Source organism: Chiloscyllium punctatum, chromosome 7, assembly GCF_047496795.1.
Source record: "Chiloscyllium punctatum isolate Juve2018m chromosome 7, sChiPun1.3, whole genome shotgun sequence".
In the NCBI taxonomy this organism is placed as follows: domain Eukaryota; kingdom Metazoa; phylum Chordata; class Chondrichthyes; order Orectolobiformes; family Hemiscylliidae; genus Chiloscyllium; species Chiloscyllium punctatum.
Genome location: NC_092745.1, coordinates 103708657 through 103725396, shown reverse-complemented (window position 1 = coordinate 103725396; position 16740 = coordinate 103708657).

Below are 16740 nucleotides of genomic sequence, written 5' to 3'. Positions count from 1 at the left end.
TGGCTGGGTGGCAACAGACTGATGCTAAGTCTTCCAGGCCAAACTATCAGCTGTTGATATTAGCTCTGAGCTTCCAAGGTCTATCTAGTAGTTTTTCTCTTCTTTCAAAAAAAAACTGGCATTGTCAACTTCAGCAAAATAAAGAATCAGATCAGTTTCCAGATAACACTTACTAATGTACACTATGGTATTTTTGTCGTGAGTCTTTAATTATTTGGGCACAAACCTTAAGTGTTGATGTAGCCTACAGCTTACTACAAAGAACCCAAACACCTATTTTGATGTCACGCCTGAAGACCAATCCCACTGAAATTTAGCTGTACTGAATTTGATGATGGGGATGTTCATGGATTTTCCTTCTTTACTGATGTATATGTCATGCTCTGCAGCTTGTGATGGCCAACATATTTGTTGGTTGACAGATCATATCTCTCCCTACCATTTAATGTACTTTATAGTTTGAATTCAGGTAGCTCTCAATGGTTGCTTTGCTAGGTTGATGACATCAAGGCAGCACTTGACGAAGTATGGCATTAAGAATCCTTGCAAACTGAACTCATTGAGAATCAGAGAGAAACTCTTCATTGGCTGAAGTCATGCACAATGCAAAGGAGGCTGGATGCAGTTTTTGGAGAACATTTATCTCATTTCCAGGGCATCTCTGCAAGATTTCCTCAGAGTGGGATCCTGGGTCCAACTACTTTCAGCTGCTCCATCAATTACATTCTTTGCATCATTAGGTCTGGAGTGGTATATGTGCTCATGATTGCAGAATGTTCTGCACCATTTGCAACTCCTCAGATTCTGTAGCAGTCTATGCCCATATGTAGCAAGACCTGGACAGCATCCAGTCTTGGGCTATTAACAGCCAAATAATATTCATACCATACAAGGGCAGGGAAATGACCATCTCCAACAGGAGAGAATTTTACCATCACATATTAACACCCAGAGGCATTCCAATCACTGGATCTCCCACTATGAATATCCCAGGGACTACTTTTGACCAGAAGCTGAATTGGACTTGCTATATAAGTACTGTGTCTGCAAGATCAAGTCAGAGGCTAGGAATCCTGTAACAACTAACTTAATTTCTGGCTCACCAAAGCCTGTCTGCCATCTACAAGGTACAAGTCAGGGCTGTGATACAACAGTCCCCACTTGCTTGGATAGGTGCAGCTCCAACAACACTCAAAAAGCTAAACACTATCCAGGAGAAAGCAACCCACCTCATTGTTACTGCATTCACAAAAATTCACTCCCTCCACCACTGATGCTCAATAGTAACAGTGTGTACTATCTACAAAATGCAGATATTCACCAAGGCTGCTGAAGGCAACACTTTCCAAACCTGACACCTAGCACCATCCAGAAGAAGAACAGCAGATACACAAAAACACTACCACCTGCAAGATTCACTCCAAGCTACTCAGCATGGAAATTTATCACTCTTTCAAAATCCTGGAACTCCCTCCCTAACAGCATTATGGGTCTTCATATAGCAAGTGAACTGTGGCGGTTTAAGAAGTCAGATCACCACCACCTTCTCAAGGGCAAGTAGGGATGGACAATAAGTGCTGGCCTAGCCAGCAATGAATGAATTTTAAAAATGTACTGTTACAAAATAAGAGTATCCTGCAGCTTCTAGATGACAATTCATTTCTTTGAACATTTTGCAACCATGCATGAGTTTCTAGAGGTGGTAATTACTGCTAAAGCCACTTGGCCACATATGACCTGGGTCATACATTTTATTGAGATTCTTTCCTGTAAGATCAAAAGACTAAGATATCCTTTGTAGAATTAAAGATGGTAGTATCAAGTAGAGCATTCGAACAGGTTAATGTCATCATCCTTAAATAGCATCAGTTTTACATATTCCAATAAGTTATATGCTATTGCCTTTGCCAGTTATTTCTTAGTTAGCACTGTTACTGTATTTCTTTTCCCTGCGTAATGGGTACCCTATGGTTGGAATTAGCATCAATACATTCCAGTATAATTCAAATAATATATCAGGCACAGATAAATATCCTGCTTAAAAGCTTTTACAATAACTGAGATTGTCACCTTCCTTCCTCTTCTATTTTCCAACACATACCCTCTCCATTGTGAAGATCACTTATTTGCAGTTTTCAATATTGTCCACCACCAACCCTATCTCAACCATGCTGTTGAAACCTTCATCCATGAATCTTTTCCCCTTGATTTCTCTCTCTCGCTTTATATTCTAACAAATCACCCATAACATTGCATATAAAAATATTTAAAAACTTCAGATTAACAGCAGGGCTCTGTTCTTGGGCCTCTGCTCTTTGTAATTTTTATAAATGACTTGGATGAGGAGGTTGAGGGGTGGCTTAGTAAATTTGCTGATGACACAAAGGTCGATGGGGCTGTTGATGGTATCGAGGGCTGTTGCAAGCTGCAAAGTGACATTGACAGGATGCAGAGATGGGCTGAGAAATGGCAGATAGAGTTCAACCTGGATAAATGCAAAGTGATGCATTTTGGAAGATCGACTTGAATGCTGAATATAGGATTAAAGACAGGATTCTTGGCAGTGTGGAGGAACAGAGGGATCTTGGTGTTCAAGTGCATAGATCCCTCAAAGTTGCAATCGAAGTGGATAGGGTTGTTAAGAAAACATATGGTACTTTGGCTTTCATTAACAGGGGGATTGAGTTTAAGAGCTGTGAGGTTTTGCTGCAGGTCTACAAAACCCTGGTGAGACCACACTTGGAGTATTGTGTCCCATTCTGCTCGCCCTATTATAGGAAAGAAACGGAGGCTTTGGAAAGGGTGCAAACAAGGTTTACCAGGATGCTATCTGGACTGGAGGGTTTGTCTTATGAAGAGAGGTTGACTAAGCTCAGACTTTTCTCTCTGGAGAGAAGGAGGAAGAGAGGTGACCTGATCAAGGTACATAAGGAAATGAGAGGTATGGATAGAGTCGATAGCCAGCGACTTTTCACCAGGAGAGGATTGACTGCCATGAGGGGTCATAGTGTTAAGGTGTTAGGAGGAAGGTAGAGAGGAGACATCAGAGGTAGGCTCTTTACACAAAGAGTTGTAAATGCATGGAATGCATTGCCAGTGGTGGTGGCGTAAGCAGAGTCATTAGAGACATTTAAGTGACTGCTGAACATGCACATGGACAGCAGGGAATTGAGGGGTGCATAGGTTAGGTTATTTTATTTTGGATTGGGATTAATCCTTAGCACAACATTGTGGGTTGAAGGGCCTGTTCTGTGTTGTACTTTGCAATGTTCTACTGTTTAAAAAAATGATCACTAATTGGAATAGAACAAGTAAAAGCAATGTAGTGCTGATTTCAGTCATTCATTCATTTTAGAGTCACAGAGTCTTAGAGGTGTACAGCACAGGAAGAGATCCTTTGGTTCAACTTGTTCATGCTGATCAAGTATCCTAAATTAATCTAGTCCCATTTGCCAACACTTGTCCCACACCTCTCTAAACCCTTCCTATACATGTACCCACCCAGATTCCTTTCAAATGCTATAACTGTACCAGCCTCCACCACTTCCTCTAGAAGTTCATTCCATACATGCACCACCCTTTGCATGAAAAAGTTGCCCTTTAGTTCTCTTTTAAAATTTTCCCCTCTCACCTTATACTTATGCCTTCTAGTTCTGGACTCCTACAACCCAGGGAAAAGACCTTGTCTACTTATCCTATCCATGTCCCTCATGATTTTCTAAACCTCTATATGGTCACCCGTCAGCCTCTGACGCTCCAGGGAAAACAGTCCCAGCCTATTCAGCTTCTCCCTTTAGCTCAAACTGTCCAACCCTCCAACACATTTGTGTACATCTTTTCTGAATCCTTTCAAGTTTCACAACATCCTTCTGATAGAAGGGACCAGAATTGCACACAATGTTCCAAAAATGGCCTTACTAATGTCCTGTACAGCTGCAACATAACCTCCCAATTTCTATAGTCAATGCTCTGACCAATAAAGGAAAGCATACAAAACATCTTCTTCACTATCCTATCTATCCAAGTCTCCACTTTCAAGGAACTATGGACCTGCACTCCAAGGTCTCTCTGTTCAGCAACACTCCTCAGGACCTTACCATTAAGTATATAAGCCCTGCCCTGAATTGCCTTTCCAAGATGCAGCACCTTACGTTTAACAAAATTAAACTCCATCTTCCACTACTCAGCTCATCGGCTCATCTGATCAAGATGCTGTTGCACTCTGAGGTAACCTTCTTCACTCTCCACTACACCTCCAATTTTAGAATCATCTGCTATCTTTTTAATTATATCTCCTATGTTCACATCCAAATTACTTATGTAAATGATGAAAAGCAGTGGACCCAGCACTGATCCGTGTGGAACACCACTGGTCACAGCACTCTAGTCTGAACAGCAATCTCCAACCACCACCTCTGTCTTCCACCTTCGAACCAGTTCTGTCTCCAAATGGCTAGTTCATCCTGTTTTTTTTTCAAAACTTTCTGTCACGATATATTTTGAATCTATCTTGTTACTACATAAATAGCAAAAGCTGCAGTAATTTGGAAAGCAGAGAAGTTGAGTTTGGTTTTGAACTTCGGAACTGCAATACAATATGCCCTGAGGAACTGAGAATCACACATCTAAGTGCTACAGTGCTGTCACAAGTGGGACAGTGCAAGTGCAGTGTGGAAAATCGGTGCAAGCAGTTTACACAATATATATGAGCATTGGAGTTTCTAATGGCATAAATGTGAAACGCATTAAGCAGGCAAGTACCAACAGAGTAGAAGTAACAAATATTTTTACATTTTTTTGTTTTGTTAATTCACAAAATATGGGCATTACTGATTAGACCAGCATTTATTGTCCATTTCTAATTGTCACTGAGAAGGTGGTGGTGGTGCAAAGCCTTCTTGAACTACAGGGTATTGCAGATCGTGGACAAACAAGTATGTTGGACAGGGATTTCCAAGAATTTAACCCAGTGTTTGGTGAAGGTACAGCATTGTAGTTCTACGTCAGGATGATGGGTGGCTTAGAGGGAAACTTGTAGGTGGTGGTGTTCCCACATATCTTGTCCATTGTCATTCTATGTGTAGAGTTTGTGAGTTTGGAAAGTTCTGTCAAAGAAGCCTTGGTCAGTTTTGTACCTTGGAGATTGTACACAGCATGTAGTCCTGCCAATTCTGCATTAGTGGTGGAGGAAGTGAATGCTAAAAGCATTTGATGAGGCCATAATCAAGTGGACTGGATGGTGCTGAGCTTCTAGATTGTTGTTAGAGAATATTCCATCACATCCCTGACTTGTGCCTTGTAAATGGTGGAAAGGTTTAGAGAAATCAAGAAGTGAATTAATTGTAGAATTCCTAGCCTCCTGTATTCCCATGTAGTCACAATATGTATTTCATAGAGTCATAGAGATGTATAACTTTGGTCCAATTCATCCATGCCGAGCAGATATCCCAACACAATCTAGTCCCATCTGCCAGCACCCACCCCATATCCCTCCAAACCCTTCCTATTCATATACCCATCCAGATTCCTTTTAAATGTTGCAATTGTACCAGTCTCCACCACTTCCTCTGGCAGCCCATTCCACACACGCACCAGCCTCTGCATGAAAAAGTTGCCCCTTAGGTCTTTTTTATATCTTGCCCCACTCACCCTAAACCTATGCCCTCTCATTCTGGACTCCCCTACCCCAGGGAACAGACCTTATCTATTTATCCCTATGTATGCCCCTCATGATTTTATAAGCCTCTATGAGGTCACCCCTCAACCTCCAACACTCCAGGGAAAACAGCCCCAGCCTATTCAGACTCTCCCTATAGCTCAAACCCTCCAACCCTGGCAACATCCTTGTAAATCTTTCTGAACCCTTTCAAGTTTCACAACATCTTTCCAATAGGAAGGAGATCAGAATTGCACGCGATATTCCAAAAGTGGCCTAACCAATGACCTGTACAGCCGTAACATGACTTCCCAACTCTTATGCTCAATGCTCTAACCAATAAAGTAAAGTATACCAAATACCTTCTTCATTATCCTATCTACCTGCTTCAGTATCTGAGAAGTTGCAAATACTGCGGACCATTGTGCAACCATCAGAGAACATATCCATCTCCAAACTTATAATTATAATTCTCGATATTGAGTTGCATTTTCTAAAACCTGCAAAACAATTTATGTTTCCATGTTCCCGCTTTGTTTTCCATGCCCCTTAATTTTACATCACCAACAATCTTTCGTGGTATTCTTCCTGGACCTATGTTCAAATAACTTAATCACTGACTGCTTCATGTCTTTCTAGGTAGTCCCTAATTTCATCCAGTTTTTGACCTCTAGGGGGTATAAGTTCACCCCCTCTCCTCCCCATCTGCTTTCCAGAAAGATCTTCCTCTGCAACTCCCTTGTCAGGTCTATGTCCCTGACCAACCCACCGTCCCTTCCTGGCACCTTCCCCTGCCACTGCAGGAATTGCAAAACCTGCTCTTCACCTCCGTCCAAGGCACCAAAGGAGCCTTCCACATCCGTCAGAGTTTTACCTGCACTTCCACACTTCATTTCCTGTATCCGTTGCTCCCGATGCAGTCTCCTCTACATTGGGGTGACAGAGCGTCTATTTGTAGAGTGCTTCAAAGAACATCTCCGGGACACCTACACCAATCAACCCCACTGCCCTGTGGCCGAATACTTCAACTCCCCCTCCTGCTCAGGACATGTAAATCCTGGGCCTCCTCCACCACCACTCCCTAACCACAGGATGCCCGGAGGAAGAACACCTCATCTTCCACCTAGGGACCCTCCAAACCCACATCATCAATGTGGATTTCACCAGTTTCCTCATTTCCCCTCCCCCCACCTCACCCCAGCTCCAACGTTCTAACTCAGCAGGCGCCTCATGACCTGTCCCACCTGTCCATCTTCCTTCCCAACTATCCGCTCCACCCTCCCCTCTGACCTATCACCTTTACCCCCATCTCCAGGTACCTGACCCACTCTCAGCAACCTTCCCCAGTCCTTCCCCCGGACCCCTCCCATTTATCTCTCCACCTCCCGAAGCTCCCAGCCTCATTCCTAATGACGGGCTTTTGCCCGAAATGTCGATTTTCCTGCTCCTTGGATGCTGCCTGACCTGCTGTACTTTTCCAGCACCACACTTTTCAACTCTGATCTCCAGCATCTGCAGTCCTCATGTTCGCATAATTTCCCAACTGATATTGGTCTTGGGGATGTTCTTTGTCAGTCACCCAGTCAAATTTCTTCCAGTAGATGTATCCATTGTTTGGTCCAGATTGGCCACTCTCCATTTTCTGAATAGGTTTGTTACAATTGCCATTCTCCATTATGTTGGCGCAGCTCCTGTTTTCAAATATTTTGAGCAAATTTCAACTGTTTTCTTCTCAACATCCTTCAGTACCCTGGGATGCATGGTAGCTGAATCTAGCCGTATGAGATCCATTTAGTCACATTCAGTTGGGTGTGTGGAGCACCCTTTTTTCGACTACCCTCCCTCGAAATCCTACTGTCTCTTTCTCATCTTCCCCTGGAAAAACTGAGACAAAATATATTTTCTAAGAATCTGCCTCACTTTGAATGCAAGGTGTGCCTCCATTCCTGAACGGTAAATAAATGGTAGAATGAATCAGTTGACCGTACACTGTGGCTTTCACTTAAAGCGATAGCCTTTTTTCATATTGCGACAGTTCTAGTCTCTCTGGTTTCATATCTGCTGCTTTGTAGGTCTGCATTCATGTCCCTGAGCATGCACGAACTTAAGTTCAAGAATTTTCCACCAAACCTTTTTACTTCGAGCTAACAGATGATTCTTTTCTCTTATGTGTGGAGTGAGTTCAAATCCGGGATCCCAGAGGTACAAGGGAGAGACCACCCAGATCTGCGCCTCCGGGCATTAATCATCATTCAGCCTTAATGGCCTCAAAGAGGGAACATTTATTAATGAAATTTAAAAATTGTGGGTATTTAACAAAAAAAAGTGCCGTGATATGTGGAAATCTCTATCAATCAAAACTCCTCTTGATTTAGAACTCAAAGTTGTTTTCTAAATGACCTTAGCCTGATTTCTATTAGCACTGATGGGGAAAGTGAGGGAACAGGATAGTCATTCTGCACAGCAGCAAAAACAAAAGCGATTATGAGCAGTACAGTGTCTAAAATGTGTCCTAAGATCATTTATTTATACATGACTACCTTTGCCCTTGACCTGTACATTTTCCTCCCGTTCCTGCAGCTTTCTTCTTTTTGTCATTTTTTTCTTATGTTTAACCATGACATTTTTTTTGCTTACATCCCCTCACTGTTATTTGAATTTAACAAGTAGGCTCAAATGCATGGCTGTGTCTCAGCGGGTGAGAAAAAGGCTCACTGGGGAGTCTTTGTTAAAACTGTTAAGTATTAATTTCTTCTGACGAATTTCCGCTGTCATTTCCTTAATATTGTGCACATGAAATAATCATGTCTTAAACCCGCCAGTAATTGAAGATGATTTTCATTACACTGGCATCCTGGGAGCAATAATTTTTAACATATGAGATTTTAAAACCTCTTAGCAGGATGTTTTATACCTCATGCAGTTACACGCAGTCTTTAACTCTCTCACACTCAGTCTCTCACCCTGTCTGCCTCAGCTTCTCGCTATTTCTGAGTTTTTGTTTCTCGGTTTGTTGTTTGAAACCGTCTAGTTTCCGTCACTTCGTGTAATATTCTCTCATCTTGAGATGTATTCAGTTTTCATGTTTGCTTTTGTTTTAAACCCTGTTTTTTTCCCCAGCCTCTTTTGTAAAAAAATAGGTATATGTTGTGAAATATTTTCTGTCATTGGCAAAAAAAAAAGAGGCTTATTTTTATTTGTAACCCCCTGCCCTTAGAAAGCCCTCGGGTCTTCCCTCAGCGGTCTGTAACCTGCTGTACAGGAGCTGACGGTGTTATTGCAGGGTCACTGTACAGGTGAAGTGGTTTGTACAGGATTAAATGGGCAATTCCTGTTTTATTTTCTCTCTCTCTCTCCCCCGCCCCGCTCCTGATCCAGCTGTTTCTCTGCAGTGTGCTCTGCTCAGTGACCTGGAATGGACTCATCCCCTTGTCAGATAAATTGGAGTAACAAGTGCAGCCCCAGTCTATTGCTTATGGAGCTCTGCTATCGGGACTCATTGGCGTCACTTACTTTTCTTGTCCCTCGTCCTGTTTGTTCTTCCTTCCTCACTTTCTCAGCACCTCTGGTTGCATTTAATATCGTTATTCCCCCGTATCATTTTTAAAATCCGCTCCCACCCCGCTTTCCATTATATATAGTGTTCCTCTGCCTCCCCGCTTTCTCAACTCTCCCTCTGCCTGTGATGTTGCCAGTGCCTTCCCCACAATCGCCCCTTGTTTGATTTCGGTCTTCCTCGCTTTCATTCCCCTTGCCCCCTCTTTCTTTCACAGCCTGTCCACCAGGGCATCCCCCTCACAAATACCTCGGTGATGGCTGCTCGAAGTGCTGAGATTTATTAGTGTTTATGCTGGGAGTAGCAGGCAGCCCCGCTGCTGAGCTGCATGAACCCAGCACGCCGTAGATTGGGATTTGTCCGCCTTGTATCTGGGAAGCGATTTATCAGACGAGTGCGAGCCAGAGGCGCCGGCTGCCACCTTCCCTTGCCTTTCACAGAGGCCACTGGGGTACAAACGCGCTGATCACAAAATCTATGTGCGCAATCATATTTCTCTTTAGGTGCGATGAAGCAGTAATACTTGTCACCGCCTGATGAAAGTCATTATTCTGATTAAGTCCCTAAAATATTTCATTTGTCAGTGACACTCCTTAAGTACTTCCCCACTTGCGAGCAGCCAACTGTGTCTATTGACTATGTAGCACGTCAATTTACATCGCCAGCGACAACATTATTGTCGCTAATGTGCCCGACAATACGCACCTATCAAACTCTCCCATTTCTCCTCGGCTTGCCCTCATATTTGAAGGTTGTCTGCTTTTAAAAAAAATGCATTTTTTTTGGATATTCATTTCCAATGTCATAAATTTCAATTTGCGGCTGCAAATTCACCCATTATCACCTGCAACAAACTTTACAGTCATTCTGCCAAATGGAATGCAATTTGCTCCCAATGACTAGCAAATGAAACCTGGATGTGAATTCATTGTGTGTGTTTCTTGTTCACTCTCCACCACCCCCCCCCCCCCCCACCTCACCATTTTGTAGGAATTACCCCTCGCCCAGAACCTCCTTTACCTTCCCGCCTGCATTAGTGAAAGTTCTATTTATTTTTTTCTCTATTCCTTCTGCCCGACCAAGGTTTTTAACATTTAAATGACGGAGAGAATTGAATGATCTGTCAAGACCTCCTAAGTGCACAAGACAGAGTGACAACATTAAAGTAGCCGGCGAATGCACACTGAACAAATAAGTTGAGATGTAACATAATAATGTTTTTTTTTGTTCGCGAGTTCCTGACAAATTTATTGAATAAAAAGGAGCACTCAACCCTATCGCACTACAGATTGCTTCACAGATCCTCTTTTCATTTTGCAACACATTATGAGAACTTTTCCTGGTCCGCCTTGACTCTGGACTCGGGGTTGGTTTGCACTAACAGCGCCCAGTACTTTCTCCCGGTTGCAAGATAAGTCAAGTCTCATTGGTTTTTCTGTGAATCTCGAGGTTTTTCATTTTTTTCTTGTGTGTGGAGTGACAGTTCTCACGGTCTCACTCAAGAGTAATCCACAGATCTCGCGGATTATTGCGTTTAAATCTGTAAATGATTACTTTTAACTCCGCAAATGATCACTTTTAGCGGTTACACGCGAGAAGACAGTTCACAACTTTCCTCAACACCGTCCCTCCAATAAATCCTGCCCATGAACCCTTTGCTCGGGGATTGTACAATTTAGAGGGTTTAGCTTGAGTGATGCTTGAGGAATTAACAGCTGTAACAGGGTTACTCTTATTATAACGAAATCATTTGTAGTTGATTCCCAGTAAATTCCCTGGCGAATAAATGTTATCATTTAGTACTTGCCGCACTGAAAAATAACATTTGGTATCACATCAGAGGATTTTACTGCGAACCCCTCGTTGTGTATTCGGGATTCTGGTTGGAGTCCTCCTGTTGCTAAAATCCAAATGAAATTTATGCACAAAACTGGGTAACTTCTGGCTTCCAGTTTTGGGTCAGCCTTCTTAACAAGCCTTTTTAACAAAGCTTGATTTTTAAAGCGATGGTCTCATCCTATTATTACAGAAAAAAAAGTGCTTATTTCCATAAACATTATTTTAATTCAGATCACAAATATGTTGCCCAAGTGAAATTACCAAATTGTAATAAATACAGTAATTGCATTCTTGTATATTATTTTATTATAATGTGTTTTAAATAAGCTATTCCTCAGCCTAAAGTGTCAAGCTACTCTTCAAAATATCAAAAGATCAAGTAACTCTAAAAAGATTTCTTTGCAACAGGTAACATTCATGATACCTAATAACCTGAAGTTAAAGTATCAAGCAACTCAACGTTAACCTCGATAATCTCATTGACACTTCAGTCCCTCGACATCAATGTTGTTTCACCTTCTCACTCTCTTTGTTAAGGTTTTTCATCTTTTATCTTGATGGTCTAATAAATTTAGAACTTATCAGGATATCAACATTACTCTTAAATTAGTCAATGCACAAACAGCAGTTACTTCAGTAAAACATAGATACCAGTGATATATTTTCAATATTATATAAATTATCATGTTATTGTGCACAAAATATCATTTAAGCCTTTTTAAAGAAATGTTTTCTGAAAGTGAAAATCTCCAAACTGATTATGTCCTGGCAAGATATAAATGTCATTCATTCTGTATTGCTCAGACACAGAGACACTGTAACTAACTGATTAAAGCAGCAGGACCAGGCAATGTCTTTAATTCTCTTCAATCTTCAAACTGTGATGTTAATAGAAACCAAACCCAATCTAATACCAGTGGTGCAGGTAAGGTCATTGAATATTTTTTAGTTGAGGTGGATAGATTATTGACTAACAAGGGAGTCAAAATTATTGGGGTAGACAGAAATGTGGAGTTGAGGCCACAGACTGATCAGCTATGGCCGCTTTAAAAGGAGGAGTAGGCATGTGGGGCCAAATCCAGCTCATAAGTTGTCTGTTCATACGGATATTTGACATTTCAATAGTGATGTAGTTTCTTTTACCTGTTCTCATATAGCGAATGTTTTTGTGTGAGTGTTAGCGAGTCAATGGAACCTAAAGTCAGCATTGTTGTGCCTTTTTTTACAAGTATAACATGAATGTAACACATCCAATAAAGCATGGCAGAAGTTCACAGTCAACCTGTATGGGCAATTGGTCAGTGTTAAATTAGACGGAGCTTACTTTTAAGATAGTTCTAGTAGCTACGTGAACTATACAAACACCAGTGCTTAGATCCATTTTCCTAAATTTATTCAGACCTGTTGCAGCTTGAGTTGTTTGAGCACTGACTGCTATTTATTAGGCTTCAACCACTTAACCAGTTGTACATAAAGGAACTTCTGAGGGCAGATCAAAGGAAAGGCAAAATGGTCCAACATTTTGCTATTTATGATATTGGAAAAAGTTTTCCCAGGGTTACAATAGTTGAAGGGAACTTCTTTTTGAGAAGGATTTGAAAATAGAGAATGAGGCAGAAATGTATAGAGACTTGAAATGAAGATCCAGACGGTAGGGGCATGTTGGCTACAAAAGCAACCACAGGTTCGAAAATGTGTCAAGCAGAACCAAATTGTCAACTGGCAATGTAGGGTATGTGCGCAATGCAGAATGCCTAAAGAAATCTATCGAAACTGGTTGGGAAAGAAAAACTTTCTATTTGAACATCAAATGTCTGATCAAAAATTTGATACATTAGAACAAATGGTCACATTGGAATTCAGTGCTTTGATTGGACACTGATATGTGAAGTCTGGATTCTGCATTCCTCCATGCTTTGAAAGTATTTCCTTGTCATAAACTACTGTTATTGCTAGGGACTGACATTTCTAAATGTCATGAATTTTGATGGCTCTTCCATTATTCACTTTCAATCCATTGGGTTTCACAAGTGTTTAGCTGTGACAGAAGACAAAATAATGATGCTGTAATCCTGTGACTTTAGAAAAACACAGTTATCATCAATGTTATGGAAATATTCCGGCAGCTATCTGGATATGGGACAGATATAAAGTGCCTGATAGCTTTCTCACATCAGGAGCTGACATAATGTTTCAACATGAAGCAATATTTATAGGCACATTTATTAAATCATTTATGGGTATCTGGGGAGTCAATTAACTTCATATATCTAAAAAAAAGAAATGTATACATGAGCAGAGTTCTTGACATTCAACTCAATCCTAATACTAATCCACGAAAGATGCCAAATGACAAAATAATGCTGTTTTGTGCAAAACAAAAGCAATAACCCTAAATAACATCCTAAGGGGAAAAGATGGTCAAAATATTCCCATTAGTCGTCATTGAACACAGCAGGGTTTCATTGTAACTACAGCATATCAGTGTGTACCCTGTAGCAGATGTGAACAGATGGAGACCCATCATGGTTTGCAAAGCCTTTGCCAAAGGAACAAATAAAATGCACTTTGTCCCCATTGGTGATCTTTTGCATTAATTCCAATCACGATATTTGATCAGATCAATTGGGATACTCAACTAAATAGAAAATATTTTTAGACAGAGATGTAGAATAAAATATTATTGTTACATCCAAATTCAAGTTTTCCATACTTTAACTGTCAGCATTCACATGGGAAGTAAAATAAACTAGGAAGAGTCATTTTAACAGCTGGAAACTTACTGCTAAAGCTCAACAATCGAATATATTTATTGGCGTTGTACAGAACAACATGAGAAAAATTTAACAATGAAACTTAATGCAATATCCTGTTAATATTTCATTAACATTAGTAAGGAGTGGATTTTTAAGACTGGATTTATTTCTTTAACAGGATGTGATGTCATTGATAAGGCCAGTACTTTTTGACCATCCTTATCACTCTTGAAATGAATGACTTGCTAGGCTATTTCAGAGGGCAGTTCAGGGTCAACCATATTGCTGTGGATTTGGAGTCACATATAGAACAGACTAGGTGGTTATAGCAGATTTTCTTCCTTAAAATACATGAGTGAACCAAATGGTTTGTGTAAGTTTGATGACCACCACTACTGAGATGAAAGGTTTTCATTCCAGATTTATTAACTGAATTCAAATTCCACCAGCTGCTATGGAAGGATGTTGACATGTTCTCAGAGAATTAGCCTGGGTTCCTAGTTTACCTGTAATATTACCACTGCACCAATTTGCTGCAGAAACTGTGATCCGAATGATAAGAATTTTCAGCCCTGTCGGTTTAATCACCTAATGAAATTTTCAGCTACACAATGTTGCAATAAAACAAACTCCTTTATTACAATATATTGCTAAACAGTTGTCAGAAGTAATTTAATACTTCTGTATTAATGCAATAAAAATAAACTGAGCACTAAAAATACAATTTCTAAACAAAAATCCCTTTTCCCCTATTCTCACTTCACTTTTTTACATTACTGTTATCAAATATAATTCCTTCATTTTGAAATTGGTTTGATTTTGGAAATAAAAAGCTCCTAATTGGCTGAAAACTAGCTGTTAGGCTGCAGTGTTGGAGTTGGTTAAATTTTAAATGCACCTTGAGTTTCTTGTGGTGAAGCTGACAGTGCAATCCCAATTTGATGAGATAACTTATCCATAGGACAGGAATGGTTCAAGGGTGCATGAAACAGAATAGGCAGAAAATGTATATCCTCCATGGGGATCTAACCAACCATTACCAAACTAGCAATTTCCACTGCATGATTCCACTCTGGGCGCAGCACTTAGAAATTCATGAGAAATGCTGGTGTCAACCAGGTGTAACTATTGTATTTCTTTACTATTTAGTAAATTATCATCACCTCATTGTTTCCATATATGTTTTCACTCTCATCAGCACACTGAAAAAATTACGGGATAATCATCAAGGGAATACAGGGAACAAATGTATAACCTATTCACAGAAATTCAATGGAAAAAGTCTGATGATGATCTAAAAACACTATATGTCTGTGTGGAGGTAAAATGAAGTGGGCATGTGTGTGTCATGTTTCTAAATGAGTAATTGTGTGAACATAGGTAAGATGTTTGCATATTTTTGTAAAAGAGCTGGGCAAACATGCAAATCAGTGACGGCAGAAAAATATAGACATTCTTGTTCAACTTAAGCACAACACCATTGTTTATTAAAGTTAATATTTCAGAGAAATACATTTTGGAATTAAACAGAATAAAATTGTTGTGCTTAATGTTCAGAATTTTTGAAACTTTGAAGTGTTACTAAATTGGTTGCATGTTTGTACTGATTTACTATTATACAAATATCCAGATCTATTATTTTCACTACCCTGTGCATTTTTAATAAAAATAACAGAACCATTAAGAAAACAAATAGAGGCCAAGGTGGACGAATAGATGTAGAAATTTAAAGCATGGTATTAATATGAAAACAACCTGACCAAAAATAGCAGCTGTAAGAAGAGTGATACTGAAAAACTATTGAAAGGTTATTTAGTTCATCAATTAGGAATTTACTTAATATCTAAAGTCATCTTCACAGTGCAGCATATAACAACATTGCTAGAAGTGAATAAAAGTGGTACATAAATTTTGCTTTGGAATTCTGTTCAGATTGTTGTATTGATTGACAAAGTTTGAGATACTGATTTACCGTCGATTGTTGCTTCAGCGTGGTAACAGCTTAGCCACAGTTCTTCAAAGTTTGTACAACTACACTCAGGAATAAAGTCAATTACAATATTCTAATTTCCACTATATAGCTATAGATTGTATAGAACCAAGCTTTCTTTGAGGCAAATTTGAAGTATACCATTCCTGTATGGAAATATTCATTGTAGAATACTGAAATGCAAATGAGACACAAAGGGTGATACATTAATGAAAACTTTCACTTTCCCATGAGTACTTCTACACACTTTAAGACAGTATTGATTACCTATGATTGCCAATCCAGTGATTTGGAATTCTAATTGAAGGGTGTTTTCTGCTCTCTAAAGCATCTAAGAATTGAGACAAAGTTGCAATTATAGTGGACAATGATGATCTTTGCTGTAATCTAGGCAAATGTGGCAGCCAATTTAAGTACAGGAAAGTCCCACAATCAGCAGTGAACAAATTAATACTTAAATTGTTATCCTGCATATGAAGTGACTAAACTGTTGGCTCGGACTATAGCAAAGCTCCTTGCTTTTGATGAAAGGAAACACCTTGGGATCTTTAACTTTTCCCTGATCAGGCAGATGGAATCTCGATTTAATGCCATATCTGACTCAAACAATTTGGCTTTCCCTCAGTATTACACTCAAGAGTCCATTATGTGTTTAAATCCTTTAGATTTAATGATGATAATGCTGTCACTGAACCACAAAACTAGTCAATACAAAAAGATTCAGATTTTTTTTTGCTTCGGTAAAAAAGTGCGAAGAAAATCAGCTTAAATCATTGACAAAGAAGCTGAAGGTATTTTGTGCTTTTTATTAAAGTTATGTGAGAATGTCCAGATACAATATAAAACATTAAAGGGCAGATTAGGAAAATATTTAGGTGTGTCTTTAACAACTCCTTTAGTCTCTAGTTGGTAAATATGGTTCTGGTACTGTGCAATTTGAAAT